Source organism: Anser anser, assembly GCF_964211835.1.
Source record: "Anser anser genome assembly, chromosome: 9".
NCBI classification, from domain to species: Eukaryota; Metazoa; Chordata; class Aves; order Anseriformes; family Anatidae; genus Anser; species Anser anser.
Window position 1 is genome coordinate 15,462,142 of NC_139729.1, and position 20,026 is coordinate 15,482,167.

The following is a 20,026-nucleotide window of genomic DNA, read 5'->3' on the forward strand; positions in this document are numbered from 1 at the left end:
GGCTACCACAGACAGATCTATCTAGATGGCTTTTGTAACTGCCTCTGCATTTGGACAGCCCATCCAGACACATTAGCAAAACATCCCTCTACATCAACAACAGATGTTGGTTTCTAGCACACAGGGAGGGGTACAACATTTTTAATGCCTTGTATATGTTCCTATAAAACTGCAGAGAAAAATACTCAAATAGGCAGAATTATGCAATTCTGGAACTGTAAGACAGGAGTAACTGGTAACAGGAGGGGGTCTGTGAAACACCCATCTCAGCACTACTGCTGCACTGGACTGCATGAATAATGGTAGAATATCCACATTTAATAAAACACGGTGAAAATTCAAACTTCTTGTAAAGCTGTAATAAAGATGCAGTGAAGTCTGAAGAAGTCAAAGAATAACACGTACATCTCATCAGTGCACAGAAATGATGATCCTCATTCATTACTTGTACTTCTCAACTACAACTGTTTGAAATGATTTAATAACTTAATAGTTTAATGAAAGCAACATCTTGATAACAATCACATCTTAAGTATTATTAGCTTTTCATCCCAGATGATCTACTGCTACAAAATACTACATCAACAATGGGAAAAAGAGTGAAGGCCCTACAGTCTTGTCGACAAAAAGCAACTTTCAGATAAAGCTGCTGGGCAGCAGCTCAATGAAAAGATATGTGAATGCAAACAGAAGTTGAAGTCTTTGTTTCACAGAGCTGCGAGTGGATGGCTGAGATGCACTTCCCACAAAGAACAACTCAGGGATGAAGGAAAGATGCCATGTGAAGAAATTCTCTGTTAACATTGGCTAGGTCTGGGCTCCAGCCAGTGGTCAGGCAGGACTCAACATCAAGTCCTCTATGAACTAAGACTGAAACGAAATTATAAGTGAAATACTGTTTTCCTGAACTTGACTACACCACTTTCAAGTGACCTACAAAAAAATAAAATTTAAGAAGTGCAATTGTTAATGCATTTCAAATTGGGAAAGGTAAATGTTATCTGCCCAAAACACTGCAGGAGGTGCTAGAACTTGTAGACAGAGGCAAGGAAGGAATCAATTCCCAAGATTATTTTAAGGACACAGAAGGCAGTAATCTGAACCATTCTGACTGTTTTCTTTGGAAGCTGTACAACAAAAAGCCTCTGACATAAATCATTCTTGCACTTCTCTGGATGGCAAGTAGTTCCAGTCGAGGCTGGAAGCCTATCACTTTATACCTCCCGAGGACTGGCCAGATAATGGGTTTTCAGTCTAATCCTACCCTGCATTCATCTGAACATCACCACGTGATTCAGCGCCACGTAATGCAAACTGATTTCGCCCAAAGATCAGCTTGGCAAAGGAGCAGACACAATCCTGTAAATCAAGATTAGCATGCACTGACGAAGTTTAGTAGAAAAGCCTGCTCAGTGCCTTCCTCTATTACATCTCTCTGGGCAACTAACTTGCTTGTTATCAGGAGCATTACAATCCCTTCACCACAATGGGTGATTTAACCAGACAGATAATACACAACACTTCATCGTACATTAAATCCTCCATGTTTTACACACACACACCCCTCCCACGAGCTGCTTCCTTCTGCCTGAGAACCACTTCAGTGTTCTCACCAGTATTACAACTAGTGCTCTGAAGTGCTCATAAAATCCTAGAATTTAAAGAAATCAGATACCTTTCCATTTAAAAACAAGAAAGTTCATTCTCAGGCAGAGAAACACCTTGCCAAGTTTCAGAATGAAACAGATTTTTACAGCTACATTAAAAATTCCAACCTGGATTCGTGATGGAAACACCGACACAACCTAAACCACAGCACAGTTAGCTGTGTGCTGCTGCACTATCAACATTTTTTGTTTGCCAAATCACTTATTTTTATTTGTAGGGGAAATCTAACCACTACTTTTAATCATACTGAAAAGGCAATGGGGATATTAAAAACATGAAAACAGTGCCCTAGGGGTTTCCTCCTTCACTTATACCTTTTCTCTTACAGATGTGCAGTTTACATTACATAATGGAAGCAGGGACTCTCTTCAACAATGCCAATATTAATCTTACGCTCTTGCCCCTTCCCGTCCGCTTCTGTCAAGTCTGAACTGCAACCGTCCATCTCCTTATCTGAACAAGACTAAGTGAAATGCATTTACGAATTTGCAAGTATCCTCAATTTCCTGAGAATTAACAGCCCCCAGTGAAAGATGAGAGCAAAACAGTCAGTGATGACGTACATCCCAAGGAAACAGATTTCAGGAGCCTCCTGGGATACTAAGTTGTAGACACTTATGAAAACCACATAGCCCATAAGTGTAGACACTTACGAAACCACATAGCTTTATCTTCAAATCTCTCTTGACTGTCAAAATTATGTGTTCAATTAAACAGAACGGCATTATTCTGACACAAGTATGGAATTAAAATATTTCAGAGTGTCATTTATTTTTCATTGCATAACAGAACTGTGATTGTAGATAACTTAATTCCTCCTGCAAATAGAGCCAAAACATCAGGCATATGGTACAAAAATCATCTCTGCTGATTGTAGATGTGGTGTAAACATCTGTACTGTGTCACTTACTTCCTCATCACCATTGGTCAGACACAAAAATAGACTTGTGCTTGCAGGCACTCTAACAACGATCTTTGAGAAGAAAATCTATAGGTCTTTTTTTCTTGTTACAAGGCATTAAGAGATGTTTGAGAATCAAATTACTGGATCAGCTGCATGTTCTTAGATAGAAATAACATGGCTTCGTGGAGTTGAAGTTGGTTTACATTCTGATCGTGCAGAGAAGGCAACCTTAGCATCTCGTTTTAAAGGTGATTATGTACTTCTAATGCACTTCTATCGTACTTTGTACAGTTTCTAGATACCAAAAGTTACCACTGTCTCCGAAATAGGACGTTCATCTGTGCTGTCAAATACAACAAACCTCGAACTCACAAAAAGCTGTATCCTAAGCCTAAACACACTCCAAGGAGATAAATATTTGATCGTCTTTCACAACCTTTCATCTCAACCCTCCACCAACAGCAAGGGACCATAACATGCAAATATATTGATTATGAGCAGAAATAAGTCACAAGCAAAATTCTCCAGAATTTGAGGAAGACATGATATATAGCGTGCCTTCATTTAGTATTAAAATAAATAAGAAGAGAACCACATTTGTTCTCATGTTCTTCAAGAGCAGCTTTTTGATTTCAGGCTACAGGGAGACAAACAACAGCCAGCTTTGGATTTGGAACTAACACACCAGGAGCTCATTAATGAAATCAGGCAACATCACCTTCCAGGGGGAGAACTCTGTTCAGATTGTTTATCATGCACCCACAAAATAGCTGACATAACCACTGAAGAGTCTGTGACAGTCAAACACAACTGATCAAATAGAGCTCACCTCTGGACACTTCACATCTGAACAGCTGGTGTTTGAAAATCAGCTTCTGGAGACAAGCCCAGTTACGACAAGATGCCACAGTGGCTTTGCTGCACAGAGGCTGCCAGGCCAAGCAGCTAAACAGTTTGCATTCTCTGGGCTTACAGTCTGGTTCCTACTATTCACATACACTAAAAAATTTATTATGCTCAATGTAACACACAAACATTGCTTCGCATGTATGGTATCCATGCTTACTCACCACAAGCACTGCATAGCTTGGTTTTGAGTGACAGCTCCCTACCAACGCATACATATTCTATGACCCTGACAGGAATGCATCCACCCTGATGTAAAGGATGCTTTACTTCTCTCAAACCAGCCACAAGCTACATTTCTACACCACTGACTTCAATAGGATTTAATCCCAATTCAGCCCATCATAATGTCAGAAGAAGCTGTATAATTCAAGTGTTTTTGCTAAAGAAACCTGCAAACAGGGTGAAGTGGGAAAAACAGATTCAGGAGGCTTGTATCAGTCTGTCTGAAACAGCTGTGCCAGTATTTCCCAAAGATTTCATCTAGTCTTCTACCACCTGAAGTTTTGTTTGGGGAAAAAAACAAACAGACTTTAAATGATAGTATAGAGTAAAGAAACTCCTCAGACAGGAGTTTTCCAAGAAAATCTGGATTCAAGCATGACAGCTGTGCACAGAGAGTTTCCTTCTCTCTGTTCTTCCAGACTTTCACAAAATATTGAAATCCTTGTTCTGTAAGCAACAACTGGGTTGAGATGGCAGCATCAGGAGCAGGCTAAGCACCTTACAGCTCAATGGATTATGAATCAACCCAAATGCAGTGTTCCTTTCTTTCCACGTCTCCAACACTGCAATGGTAGCATGGGAACCATTTTCCCCAAACAAAGTTAATCTAAGCACCAGACACCTCCGTGCAGCAGAGGCTCAGATATAGTGGGCCTACTCTGGCTGAACCCCCTTGTCTTCAAAGACCAACGTCAGAAAAGTGAGTGCAATGACACACAGATGTAGAAGGGAAGTCACTGTTATTGCCACTGTGCTTCTGTGTGCGACTCAGAGCTGGCACCTAGCCCACAGCACTGACAAGGTAAGACCACCCTGCTGATGCAATGGCTCTCCACTACGTTAATAATTCCTTACGTTCTGCAATAATTGAAAGCATGCTAACTTAAACAACAACAACAAAAAAACCAACACCACACTACTAAAAGGGAAAACATTGTCTTATAAACATTACTGAAACTATTTAGTAATATTCAATAAACCAAAAGTAGCAACAAACGTTGAATCTATCTATACAGGAATAACATCTGCATACATTTTAGATTTGTGTGTGATCATGAAAGAAGAATGACAAATTTACGTAGCTCCATTATTTCTTTGGTCTCTTAGGACCACACTAATATTTGGCTCCTTTCCCTTCAACATCTTGCACTTATTACAAAGTTACAGAATGAATGAAAGCTACAGTTTGTTGAACAATAGCTTCCTTTTAATGTTTTCAAGTCCTTTAAATCTTCTGCATCTTTATGGTTTGCCAAAATACAGGACAACATATTAATGTTTTGCAGCAGTAAGAATGAAGTACAAATTATTTGCAATTTGATATACAGAGTACTAAGTACACAGCAGGAAGTCACACGTACATATCTACATGACACACATGATAAAATTCAGAGTTCTATGATTTCAGATATGCAATGACCTCCAAACATATTTACAAGTATAAAAACAAAGACTGCTCAAATAGCATCATTAAACAACATGAGCAGGGTTTTGTTTATTTTTAAGATCTTAACAGTTACTTTCAAAAAGAATGGAAGTGCAAACCAAATTGTGTCATGTTTGCAGAGACAGAACCTGAAATCCATTTATTCATTAAGCTACCTTTGAAAACTTATAACTTGAATCTTCATTTCTTTGCTACTGGCAAAATGTCACAATATAGAATGAATGTCAAGGACCAGATGTTTTCTTCCGATTTATCCTGAATTATTATGCTAAACGAAGTTCCACAACTTTTTACGAATACCCTATTTTTTCATTTTTTCATGTGTTGTTACTTTTAGAATGGCAGGCTTCCTATATATAAATGCAGTTGCTTTTCACAAAGTTAATGAGACATAACATTTTAATAAACATCATTCTATCAAAGGGATCAGGGAAGTAAGATGTCCAACATGCAGGAAACTTTGCAAGCTTGCTCCTAACCATTTTGGCCAGAGAAAAATCTGCAAACTCTCAGAAGCTGGGTCAAGTGGAAGCACCTCTTGCTTTCTACTCACCTCCTGTAGCTGCTTTTAACACAGAATGGGAAACAGAGACCCAAAAGCAAGAATGCAAAGTTAGCATTGGGAAGGGGGGAAAGGGAAGCTTGAATTCACTCACCTTGACAGCAAAGAGAGTGTGCTTACAAGCCAATCAGTCCTTCAGAATACAGATCAGACAGAGCAAAAACAACAGTTTTGCATTACAGCATTGAGGGGTAAGGTCTTTACACTTAACAGTCTCTCCCTGAGCATACCTATGTTGATAACATCAGATAAATATCCCATCATGTACCTGTTGATAGAAACCTCTGCTCAAGTTGAGTAGTAAGAAGTCTGCCTCCTCCTAATAGCCATGGATAACGTGATTAACAAGAAATCAATGGGTAGCATTATTTACAAGCTACTATCATCCCTCTACCCTCTGCTTGGTTCCAAAAATATTTAAGCCTGTTTTCAACTTACGAAAACCTCTGAAAAGTTACAAGTGCTTAAAAAAAAAAAAAGTCTAGCAATGAGACTTCCAAGGCATATGGCCACCTGGTCTTTCCTCGGTCACATCCCCTGTACCAGGGCTGCGTTTTGCCAGGTATAACACTGGAAAGGGAAGGCCTGCTGCAATCACAGAATCACATATGAGTTTCAGAGTTCTATAGTGCAGGCAAAGCTAAGACAAAGAAAAATAGTTTCCAAACGGTCTGTTGAGAGACTGACTTCCAGTAGCAGCAAGAGAAACCAGCACCATTAAGCACCATCTGAAAATGAGCATTACAGCATAAAAATTAGCTTTGTCCTTTACATACACACAAACCTATTCTTTGCCGCCTTGGCACAGCTGTGCCATTGTACAGGAAGCAACCACCCCTTCTGACTGCCATCCCTGGCCATCACACACGTCCTTTCAGGAATCAAGCATTCCTACAGCATGTTCTCCTCCCCCTCTTCCATAAACTTAACCGCCTTCCTTACCATGCAATCTTATACTAGGAGGAGGGGAGGAAACAGGCAGCTCGTATTTTGGTGAGACTGATGAACGTTGAAACCTTTAACTTTGGGTTCTCTTTTGGTGAGTATTCAATCCTGGCAGTGTCAATAGTAGATGTAATATCACCAACCTTAAAATAGGCTCATTGCTACACAGGCTGGAGATGCAAAGGAAAAGAGGTAGGCAGACATGTAAGCCTAGCAGACGCCTTACCCATAATAGAGCAGTCCATTGACAGGCAGCTCTCCTGCTCTGCTCATTTTGCCATGAAATCAGATAACGAATTCTGCAGTATGCATGCTGGGGAATACATCCAAATTGCTGGAAATAGTAACCACACACTTTTTTCAAATTAAATGGTTACCTCGGCCTTATCGTTAAGGAAATCAACAATATAACAAAGCTGCAACTAGCTGCAAAAGCATTTATCAAAGAGACTAGAAAAAGCTTTACATTCGTGCTGTGCCAAATCATACCTGCCCATGTCTTCACATCCTCACATTTTACAGAACAGACTATATGGAAGTTTACAGAAAAAACTTCTCTAAGTTTTTATGCTTCACAAAAATAGCTAGAGTTTGCTAATTTGATTTTGAACTGCTTATTAATTATTTCACCTGCAAACTTTTTGTGAATAGAATGACTGAGATAGGAATTAAATGTAGCTGTTTATTATTTCTGTATACTACATGTCAGTATATTTGCATAGTACTTCTATATGTAGCATTTAGAGCACAATTACTCCTTTTCAAACTGAGCAGTTTCAAGTAAAACCAGATCAGTTGACCAGCAGAAAGCTGGAGACCAGATGTGGCATTAACCTTTTATGACACCTCTGGGCATGCACTGACAGATAAATAAAGCAAATAGTTCCTCTGGAATATTTGTGCAGTACGAGGCTGACAGCATCACAGTGCTAAGATGATCTAGAACAGGAAAAGCCCTGAGGACAGCGGCTATCGGTACTACTCTCCTTCCATCAGGACAGAATTCCAGAAGAGCATGCGTATAATTCATACCTCTAGAGTTCGAGTCTGCCAGCTATTACTTAGTAACATGAATTCACAGCTTTAACAGGAGTTGGGCCAAAGTAACTGAACTGAGAACTACAGCTGTGCTTCAGGAATATCAGCTATGCTTTTCGTTTGTTTTCCAAGAACAACGACTTTATAAAAAATTTCTCACAATATACAAGGGAAAAAAACCACCAGTAGTTATGTATCTACACTGCAAAAAGGTAGTTGGATTCTTCAGATAACCTTCTTGAAAGATCTTAGGGGGTTTGACAGCCACGTGAGACTGAGTGCAGAAATAACATTAGATGATTGACTTGATCAGTCCTTGAAACACTAACTGGAAGCCACAGCTCCAGCAAGCAGCATACCATTCCCATGCTGCCTTACAGCATTAACCACCTGCAAAAGAGCTCTGCATGACAACTCTATAATAATCAACATTTCAAGATAAATCCACAGAAGCAGTCTATAAATCGCTCAGATTAAGTCTGACTGAAATATTCTACTGAAAAAAAGTTTTTACCAAAAAAAAAAAAAGCTGCTGCTTTTATTTTTCAGGTTAAAACGCTGTGCACAGTTGCAAAGATGTATAGTGAACTGAAAAGTCATCATTTCTCCTTAGAAAGCAAAAAGGCTTTCCCGTAAACATAAACAACAGCTTGGACAATATTTTTTTTTTTAAATCAACGCTAGATCATTACTTTTCTGGATGAGGCAAACTCCCAGTATCTTTTCAAATAAGGTTCTTGCTGTGCTTACTTTTGACATATGGAAGTATTACTGCAAAAACATAGCCAGCCCCAAAAGGTAAGCATGTTGGCCCAGCAATCCCAACTTGCAAAGTGCTAGACAGGATTTATACTGGGCTCTAGAAAAGCTGCTCACAGTTTGGTTTCTTCAGAACAGATACTCAGCATGTATGGCTGCAACTCCTTTGAATGAGCAGAACCTCCAATGCCAAAGCCTTGTACAGATATTGTGCCATTTTCAACATGTGATTGATTATTAAACTGCAACTGCACGTTTCTCAGAACTCACCAGGTTGTCACTGAAATACACAGCAAAAGACAGAACTCGAGCTATCTGCCTAGGAAAGAAAGCCAGGGCGTGCCTACATCTGAGGCCAGCCAGGGAGGTAACTGTGGGGGCAATGGCACATGCAAAGCACTGAGACAGAACTGCTACCGCCAGCGGGAGCGGTGCAGAACAATTACCTCCTTCTTTCTGGGGCCTTTAGCAATTCCTTCCTGCATGGGTGAGCAATATTTCAATGCTGTGAATCACCACACTACGTATGCTTGCATGCAAGTAGTCTTACTGCAGTCTCTAGGATTTAAGTGTTTCATGTGATTTCCTTCCAGCTTCTATTTGGATTTCCCAAGAGGACTGCTTTTATTAGAAGTACATTTGGAGTGAGATACTTAGCACATACAGCATAGCTTACAGACCTAAAGCAGACACGGGGAAGAATCTCAGTGCATTCACCACTGCAGAACAGGCTGGTTTGGCACACATGCGGTGCTGTGTCATTTATCACAGTGCTCCAAATGCACTGGGTCTCCACAGGGTACAAAAAAATTCCTAACTGGAAACTATGCCTAGGTGAGGGCGAGGACAACACGTAAATGACACCACATGTAGGACATATAGACGTGTGTTCTGGAGCGAATCGTAGCTAACTGTGGACTACTGCCACATGAAAACCAGAAGCTCCAAAATGCAGTTAAGTGAGGAGACATCTAATGCACAAGTCAAATGTGGATACACAGAGATACCGCCATAAACTACTTGAGGAGACTAACTATTCCAAACATACAATGCCAGAAACGGCTTGTGCAGCCTTCCAGAAAATGAAAACCCCGGAGAAGGTGAAAGCTGTGCCAACAACACACAGTGCCAGGCACTAATACCAGAGGGGAACGGATGCCACCATTGGAGAGAGGGAGGGCATTTGTCTTGGTGGTCTACTGGGCTCAAATGCATTGCAGATTTGACACAATCAGGCTCAGAGAGCAAGCAAGTGGAGCTTGCGAAAAACACTGCAGAGTTCTCTGCCACCTGATTTACATAGGGGCACCAATGACCCTTGAGACTCTGACCATTGGGTATGTTACCCACTGGGTAAGTATAAAACTAACACACATCCCTAGAAAACAGATGCAATCTACACTTCCATCAGAGTACTGAGTGCTCTCTAAAACCTGCCTCTGATGAACTGCTGCGCTGCATGTTCATGTTTCCTGGCAGAGAAGTCACACAAGAACACAGATGAAATTGAGGTATTATATTTGTATACCTCTGGTGTATTAAATGGTATGGAGAAAGGAAAGGATACAATATTTTTTTTTAGAGATTTGTGACTTTTTTTTGCAATATCTAAGAAGAAAGAACCAAAACTCTCTTAAGTCCATCAAGACAAAGCAGGAATACAGCCTACTCAGATGTAAGAGTTTTTTCATTCTTCTGGATATATTTTCATTAGCAGAAGAACAAGCAGACAGGAGTCTCCAGGGAGAATTTTCTCGACCCTCTGATTATGGAGTTCAACTGGCAGTAGGAAAACTAATACGTTTGTTTCAGAAGGTCATGAACCGTTTCATGATTTCCAGCTGAATTAGTTAGGTGGTCTACTATGACTCATTTCTAAAAATCTAGGAGAAAAATAGCCACAAGAGATAGGGTTAGCTTAACAAAACAGATTTGTTTCCCTTCTTCAAGCCTATGTGCTAATGTAGAAATGTAAAATAAAATTCTGAGTTCCATTTGAGGGCTAAGGTCACAAAGAAGACTTTAAAATTTTTTTTTTTTTTTTTTTTTTTTTTAGAATCTACACTAGATCTGCATTTATCAACAACTTTAAAATGAAGAAAACAATCTTTCTGTAGGGAACATCAATAACGTGACCCTGTGTGTTCAGCAACGAAGACTGCCTAACCCAGCACTGCCAGCTGGCTCAAGAACTGCGCTCCATGAGCTCACACGCTTCCAGCCCTCAGCTGCAAGAAGGAAAAGGATCATTGCTCACCATGGCAGTCAGACTGATTGGCAGTATTAGCAATCACGGCGTACTTCTAGTTTCAAAACAAGGGGCCAGGACACCTTTCATCTGTTTCTTCTGATTCTAGACTGGGTAACAAACTTCACCTTGCAGTACTGTGAATCTACTAACTTCACCCATCCTTCTTCCTCGCATTAGTCTACATGAGGAAGCCTAAACAAAATAAGCTAAAGTAAAAATAAAAGCCTGATTGCTAAGTGTTGTGACAAAGACAGTCCTTCCTCTAAGCAGTTTCTGCAAACAGTTTTAATTCAGTGGTTTTCATACCTTTCAGGTTCTATCCACTAAAACTGGTAACATATCAACACACAGCACCCTCACCCAAATTTCAGCTTAAAATACTCTGTATTGTTCCACAGACCAGCTACGAGCCACTAAATGTATTGTCCATAGGGTGAGAGAGAGCCTTTGGACTCTTCCACAATACACTGAAAAGTATATCGACACCTACATTAAAGGCAAAGGCATTAACCTTTGATTACAGATACAGGCAAGTAATGCTTACAAACAAAAAAACCTTCCTGCAACATCTACTTCCAGCTGCCTCCTTTTGTAGATTATTTTGCAAACTTATTCGATAGCAGAATGCCACAACTTAGTTGAAAGGACATTTGCTGGAAGAAGTTGACTTGTTCAGGGGGGTTCTTTACAGTCACAACAAAGAATTGCACCGCATTCCTGAAGAAAAAGAGTGGGAAAGACTTCCATGACTGACTTCAACAGACAGTTTTAAAGTTTCACATGCTCACAAAGCCTCTCTCAATGGGAAAATTAGAGGTGGAAAAATACTTAACATAGTCCCATAAAATATAACATTTTTCTTTATGGTGAAGAGCTTCTCCTCGATTTATCCTCCCAAATTCCTTCAAGTAAAAAGATTGGCATGTGTTCAGCATATGGGTCACCGCTGGCAGAAGTACAGATGTTGGCAATTTGATAGCTAGCCAGATGTTTGCAGGGAATTAGCTCCAGTTATTCCACGGGGAAAACACATGGTCCATTGAAATCACGTGCCTATTTTTCTCCCAAAATTCCCTCCTTAAACAAGGAAAATCCTATAGATAAGTTTTTCCAGTCACATTGACTACAGAAATATTTTACAGAACAAAAATCCCATCTGCAGCAATGAAGACCAAAGATCAAAGCAACGAAACAGCATTTCTTAAATGCAGAAAATTGTGTGCTCCCTGACTGAAAGGCACCGTGACACCATACTGCAACATTGCCACACACATCCTGACACCCTCCGAGATGAGTAGGGCTTCACAAGATCACAGAATTTGCTTAAATTCAAGAAGTTGCTTAATTACAATCCCATGTTTGCTTATTCATTCCTAAAGTCTATTAGTGGTCAGGTATCAATTGAATACATAATTTATTTCTTTGCAGGAATAGCAGCAGCAGAGGAATTTTCTAAGAGAGGACAAGAATAGGCTCAAAAAAAATAAAGAATATATAAATCTGCCTTGTTTGTTTCAAGTTCCTCTACAGAAAGCTTTGGGGCTTGGATCTCAGCAAGTTGACTCATGGATCGGCCTGAGTCATGAGATGAGTTAAGAAGCTCCCCTAAGCAGTCCTGAAATTTGCACATCTGGGGACATCAGGCTTGTTAAGTGAGCAACTGTTTCTCCTCTGGGATTGCTGACCTTCAAGAACTGCTACAGCAAGTCCATTTGTGATTTTGATAGATGGCGTATCTTAAAGAGCTGACATTCATTTTGTTAACAGGGGTTCTTGAGACAGGTCACCAGAGAGAACAAGACACCCTGTTAAGTTCCCACTTAAGTAAATTGCTCACGTGCCTTCACCTGCAAGATGCAAGAGACATGCATGCTGCAGTAACGCCCCTTCTCTCAGCTCAGAGGTGCCCCTCGCCACAGGACGTGCTCATTCCTGAGGGAGAAAAGGGCATGCAACCAGGTCTGCCCATTTTTCTGGCACACTCTTTCCTTACTATGTCACAAGTCAGCGAAAATGCCTCATAAAGGCTTGCAGAGCTTGTTTTCTTCCTTTCAGCCTCTTCCCACAAGAAGGAGCAATCCTCTCATTTTTCACTCCTGAACGTCACATTTTTCATTTCAGGTCCCGACTCGGTAAGGTATTTAAGCGCAAGCTTTACCTGCTGAGGACCGCTGATGTTCTCAATTACCTCACTGGGTGCAGGCCCAAACAGAGACAAAGGAAGGTTTTTGTGGGAACGCATTCCAGCTTTTCTCTCCTACTTCCTCAGCACTACTGAAGTCATCACTTTGCTCCCTCTACGGCTTACAGCTATGTGGTACATCACTATGGTATTTTTGTTAAGCATTGGTCATTAGTGATGGAAACTCAATTATAGAAACATTATACTTTGAATTGTGGGTCAAACCAGCTGTCAAATCCATCTGTCATACTGAAGTTTTAATATAAAATTGTTAAAACCTCTCATAAATATACAGCCTTTATAGTTCTGTTTAAAGTTTTGCGATCTTTTACTCAGCAGCATAACGAAAAAAAGAATTGCAGATAAATCACGTTAATAATGAAGGCAAATTAGCCATTACGGTACAGCAGACTTCCAGCAGTTAGTGAACTGACGGAAGATTGATTGCAGCAATATAATGCTGTCTCTAATTACAATTCAGAGCTTCCCTTTTCAGGTAGATTAAGAGACCATAACAAGCGGGTATTCAGAATTAAAGCACCAAAGCTATGATCAGCATCAAAACTGATCTGCATAAACGCTATCTTAAACCTCAGCAAGCCCCAACTAAGCCGGTGGAGTTTTCTAGGAATGAGAGAGTCTCATGCATGCAAGCAGCACTGCAGAATGGCAGTCCTTCGGAAAACTGAAACCATCCACAAGCAAACAGGTCGACAGATAGGTTAAAAGGATGGCAAGTAAAACTCAAAACACTACAGGAAAGATTGGACGCATCTAAAATATTTGGCCTCTATCACATGCCCTTTACAAATTATGTGTGTTACTCAATACCCCCATTTGCAAAGAAGCCTGGGGAGCTGCCCCAACTAGCAAAGGAGCGCAATGCCTTTGTGAGACACGTGCAAGCATCGCTGCTGCAGAGGGACCTCTCTGTGACAGATGACTTTCAGAGCTGTAAGCTGCAGCTATAAATGACATTTTATTTTACCATCCATTATGCTGAGCAACTGTCTCCCTGCTTCTAAGTACGCTGGCTATGTTCATTGACAGCTTTATCCCCTACTGGTCAGAAAATTACCTAAGCCCAAAGTCCAAAATTTCCCTTCAGAGCTATGACAGAAACCCCAGCTTGTGCACATCTCAGATATAAAAAGGCATAGTGAAACAATTTCCAGTAAGCAGCCATCCTCTTTACTATAGCCATAATGCTGACTTTTCACCCATGCAATGTTTTTAATTCTCTGCCATCTATCAGTTACTCTTAGGCACTCTCACAAGAAAAAAGCTTAACTCTCACCAGCAAGTACAGCACTCCTCAATATAGTCACTTGCTGTTCTATCCTACAAACTTAACTTTCAGCATTCATTTTGGTCCTAACTTTGTATAATTCATATTAAATTAAAATACATATGGGCACCAACAAATGCTCAACTAACAGACAGTATGAAAATTTCTTTCTAAAATGCTTATCTTCATTTCAAGGTCATAGGGAATCAATAAAAATAATCTAGCTTTGTACCCTACTCATCTAGGTATCATGCTTTTAGTCCAAATCCCAAAAAGTTGGTTTTTTTTTCCTGGATCTTTAAATCCATTTTAAAAGATAGCTTCCACTGTTTTAATTTCTACTCTCTGAAGCCCTAGAAATAATTGCTTATTTTAACAAATACCCTTTGGCATGAAACTTTATCTGTATAACCCTGCACTGGGATCAATCCCTTCAGAAGCATCGGGGGGAGGAAAAACGAAAACAAAAACCACAAGAGGAACCACCACCCAAGCAAGTAAAGGAATTACCAATAGACCGAAATGAGAGGGTCACAGATAAAGCTTAAGAAATTCTAGGCTCTGAAGAAAAACACATTTGCTGTGTTTTAGACCCAGTTCAAGAAAGTGTTTTGGCATATGCGAAGTTGATACTGCTTCAGCAATACAGTTCTTAATCCACAAAATCCCCACAGAACTTCAGTGCACACTTAAGTTTTCTGCCAAGAAAGAGGATTTGTGAAACCGGCCTTAAACTTTGCAAAATCATCAGAATTGTATACAGCCGTCTGAATTCCTCTGACAAACCTCTTGCCTTCTCGTTTCACCAATGTCAGACTGTTGAAGTTCATTCTCTTGTCGTTCAGTTCTGTCTTGTTTAACGCTGCTCTTCCACAGAATTATGGGGGGGAAAGTGACGTTCGTTTCATTATTCTAGTACAGGAAATTTTATATACCAGCAAGTCCTCACACATTTGGCCTTGGCCAAAAATTTTCCCATCTCCTGGAAATATCATGCCTTAAATGCCTCAAAACGTCATAACTAAAGACATTTAGATGCTCATTCACTACCTTTCACTGGCTGCAGCAGTTCCCTAGCCCGCCTGTGCCACTTCACGCAAAGCTTCAATGTCCTCTAAGCTTTAAGATCTCATGATTTTGTGCAGAGATATGTGTAACTACTTGCAAATCCCCTTATAAATTTCCATTAGATACCTTTCTACAAGACATAATACAGATCTCATCAACCACCACCACCTGGTTTTGGTCTGGGCAGCTAGCGGGTGGAAGCAGGGCCCAATCCTCCTACTCTCATCAACTAAAGGAGCTCCCACAACGTAGATGTCTCTGGGACTGGATTATTCCTACAGACATGCCTCACCTGCAGCAAAGACTGAAGGAGGGTAGATGCTGCTGAAGTAAGGAAAAGGAAGAATTTAATAAAATTTATTCCAGGTAGAAAAATAAATTATTTTAAAAATCCTGATCAGGCTGCATTCCTACCCTTCCTTTTTCCAACACGCCCTGGCCACAGGACTTGTATGCAAAGCCAGGGAAGGGGGTTCTGCCCTGAGCAAGAGCAATCTGTCCTAAGCAGCACCTCTTCTTGATTTCTTAACCCTCCCATGACAGAAAGATGTACTGGCTTGTCAGACAGGTTGAGACCAGATCTCTACATGGAGCTTTTAAACAGAAGTGTTTGGAGAGACAGATGCACAACGCTTAGAGGAACTTCCCCATCCTAGTGAAAGGAAGTGCCGTAAGAACCAAGAGCTTCTCTGTTCAGGGGCTGTCAAAGCTGCCCTGAAATGGAAATCCACTGATGCTGAAAAAGCTCACGCTATAATTTAGTAATGGAGGGCTACAGAGAATGCACCAAGTAGTAATTTAGCGAAGACTAAAAGACGGCAAGCCCAGAGACACAGAAACCATTAAAACTAAGGCAGCATCAGGTAAAGGGTGTGTGTGTGTTTCCAAATTATAGAGGATATGACCTTGAGGGCTGGTTTTCAATCTTCTCTTCAGAGGCCAGGTGGGAGATTTGCTACTTGGGGAATTTCAACATCATGACGGAAGCGATTGTTCAGCATGACAAAAGAGCACCTCACCAAGTTGTTAATCTGATTCTGAACATGACAGAATAAATGAATACAAGCATTACAAAATTTGGAGTTAATATTCTATATGTAATGATTCCTCCTATAGCAGGCTCAGGAACATTAACAATTTCTCTGCAATACCAGAGCATTAATTTGCCAGCCCTGACTACTCTATTCAGCTACAGTACTACAGCCAAGCAGTCTGTCAGACTGGCCAACACAAACATCCACCCACATCTTTGAAGAGACAAAAGGGCTGATGTTATAATGGGACCCCGAGGTACGCAAAGACATATACCCATCAGTCCCTACATCTGACATTTGATTCAGCTAAAAACCATCAACATTTCACAAAAATATCCAGGGGATATTCTGAATTTATTTTTGGATCTTGCAGTGAACTGGGATGGGGCAAAATGGGCTTTGGGGACAGAAAGCAGTCATGGTGAAGGAGCAGCCGTGCAGGAAAAGCCAGAGACTGACCCAGCCCCAGGTCTGACAGCACAAAGCAGTTCGCATCGGATGCTTCACACACAGCTGTATGAAGCCCTCAGTTGATAGCTCCAGGGTATAGAACAGCATGCCCAGGGGACCTACCCGCTCTTTCTCAGTCTTTCCTGTCTTTAATATACCACAAGAATTTCTTGTTGTTTGTTTTTCTCTTTGACTCTTTGCTCTTCAAATTCCATTTCAGGCCCCTTAGTTTCCTTCTCACACTGCCCACTCCAGCCTGTGCCTCTGTCTCCAGGATTCACTAGTGTTGGATTTCCAGTTTCTGACAGCTATTCCTTTTGCTCAAATAACCTCCTGAACTTTCTGTTTAAGCATATGGATTCACTTGCCTTTCTGGTCCTTTCCTTGCATGTTGCTATTCCTACTTGCAGTGACAGACTGGCATGCTTAAGTAGCTACTACGCCTAAACTAAGATTTTAATTTCTATACTTAATCACAGCCATATATTTAAACAGTGTTCACATTGTTCCAGTAATCAAGGGGGGACCCCAAGCAAGTTGGTCATTATGTTTCCCAGTGTCTATATAATCTAGTCTCAACTTTGACTGTAAAACTCTCCTAGGAACATGAGATAATTTGCACATTTAAATTCAAGTCTACATAAACCAGACCCAGTCTTCAGCTAACTGAAACAACTAAGACAAGTAATATTAGGCTCCCTGAATCAAATATAACAACAGCATCTAAAAAGGCTGTCACGATCACATGGATAAAGGCAGCTAAAAAAATGTGCAGCTTGTTTGTGAAAGAGGACAATAGAACAACTTTCAAAGACCCCCAAGCACTGAAAACTTTTTAGCTTCTTTAGAAATACTGTTTATATAGTTTATATTTATATGTTTATATAAAAATACTATTAACATTTTTGGCAAGATTTGCCATTGACATGCTAGAAGCTTGCACAAAAGTGACATGTACAACTACTACAAAAAAAAAAAAAAAAACAAAAACTATTTCCTGAAACGTTGGCAGACACTTCAATCCATCGTATTTAGGCAACCTAGGACTCTTTCCCAATTTTAACTAACCTGACAAAACAATGCAAAAATTACAGACTGATTCCTCTGTTACAGAATTCATCCTATTCTTCTCGGTGGGGCAGCTCAGTGAGCAAAGCCCTGCTCCAGCTAAGACAATGTTGAAATTTGCCCCCCACAGGGATCCTGCACTGCATGGTTTCAGGGGTCTCCCTCAATCAATAGCCACGTTATCCACAGATTAATGACAAAAGTAAATCGCCATATATCATCCTTCTCACTTCTTCAGTATCCTCCATGGATTTGCTCCTTCAGCCTCTATGAATTAATCTCCTCCACTCTTCCGGACCATCCATCATGCTCTTTCCCGCTCTAACTCCCCATCTCCTTACACTGCCAAATGTCTTTCATCTCTGTTGCCGTCACACTTTTGAACACCTTTCTTAACTCTATTAATACCTATCTCAAGACCATTCTTCTTACAGCCATATAACCACTTTAAGTCCTTTCCTAACAGAGCAAAACACCTTACTGCCACTCCTTTCTCACTTTTTCTTGAGATGTCATTTTGAAACATCATCCCTAAACTGTCATTTCACTTTCCTTGTATATAGTTACCAAATAACTAAATGCTAAATTCATACAGCTTACCCACCTGAACTATACCGCTGCAAACAGGCTGAAATCCACTAAATAGGAATCAAACATTCTGTATGAAAGTTGCAAAGATTAACGTAATTTATCATGCTTTTAAATGTGAATTTGCTTTTCAAAGGAATTTGGAATATATTGATCAGCACAAAACATCTAAAGCATGCAAAAGGCTTGAAACAAAGCTCTTCAAAATACAAGGGAATGGAAGACCCCCATTTTATTTCCATGTGATCTTTAATTATTTTTTTTTTTTTTTTTACCATTAATGAACATTTGATAGAGCTTCAATAGTTTATTGAATAAAGACAAAAATGCTGGATTTTGCTAAAAAAATTTTAAAGTTGGTGGTACCTATTTCATTCTTACATACATACTGCAACATGGATGGAAAGGGGAGCACGGTTACACCAAAGACAAAGATACAACCGGTGAAATCCTGTTCATTTTCTTACTCTACATTTATAGCTACCCTCTGAAAAAAAAACTTCTTCCTACAATTTAGTGCCATTCTCATAAGAAAACAATACAGTTGCCTGCTAAACACAAGTATAAGACAGATTTCTGCAATGATTTATAAGGACTTCCACGTTGTACCCTAAAAAGAAAGGATCCTGTACTGAAAGACTACCAGATCTACCAATGAACTTATAAAATGTCCTGGCTGTAATGAGACCATGCCATACAAGCCCTCAGCAGGCTGGAAGGGGAAGCATCGGAGGCAGAGGTTTCCCAAATTAACAGCTGAAAAAGCTGCTGGCCCGGAAAGCTTCAGCAAGCCTACAGCAACACCAGAGCTCTGTACAAGCACAGCACAGGAACACCTACAGCCACATTTTCTGTACAGAGTATCTTGAATACCTAGGACAAATTTCTTAAGAATATATCAGATACGTTGAAATGAAGTGTTCACTTCAAAAACACTGAAATCAGATTTTTGTGTAATCACCAGATCACTGCAGCATCTTTTGTCCATGTTCTTCTAGACATTTCCTCCTCTTCTGCCTTGGAATTCCAAGTTTAAGACTTACAGATTTTTTTTTTTTTTTTTTTTAAAGAAAAAACATCTGTTAGTTCTAGCAGGCTTTCCTCAAGATGCCAGTAAGTGTGGACATATGGCAAATCAGCCCCTGCACATGTGCAGTGTGCCATGTCAGTATACTGTGTACAATGGTCCAACACTTGCAGGAAACACAGAACTTACTCTGTGCTGCTCCACCCAGCAGAGGGGTGCTGAGAAGCATTAGTCGCTTCTAAAGTTGCTGCTCTACAACTGGCCCAAACACTTACAATCCATCTGACATTTCCCAGAATGTTCAGGACACGAGGCCAGGTGTTTTCACACATAGAAACACAAAAGTTTTAGCTTTGAGATCATACAACAGCATTCTCAGGAATGCTTGAAGTTACTGATCCTTGAAGTTACTGAAGCACACCTGGGGGACAATGCAGTCATTGGTCCCAGCCAACATGGGTTCATGAGGAGTAGGTCATGACTAACAAATTTGATCTCCTTTTATGATAAGATCACCCATCTAGTCGATCAAGGGAAACCAGCTGATGTGATCTTTTTGGACTTCAGCAAAGCTTTTGACACCATTTCCCACGGGATCCTACTGGACAAAATGTCC

At 40.3% G+C, this 20,026-nt stretch overlaps 1 protein-coding gene across 21 annotated transcripts in view; it reads right to left on the reverse strand.

The window, feature by feature from the left end:
- Positions 1 to 20,026, reverse strand: part of LOC310904415 (glypican-5-like) — a 441,629-nt gene that overhangs the window by 288,443 nt on the left and 133,160 nt on the right. The window lies entirely within an intron of this gene.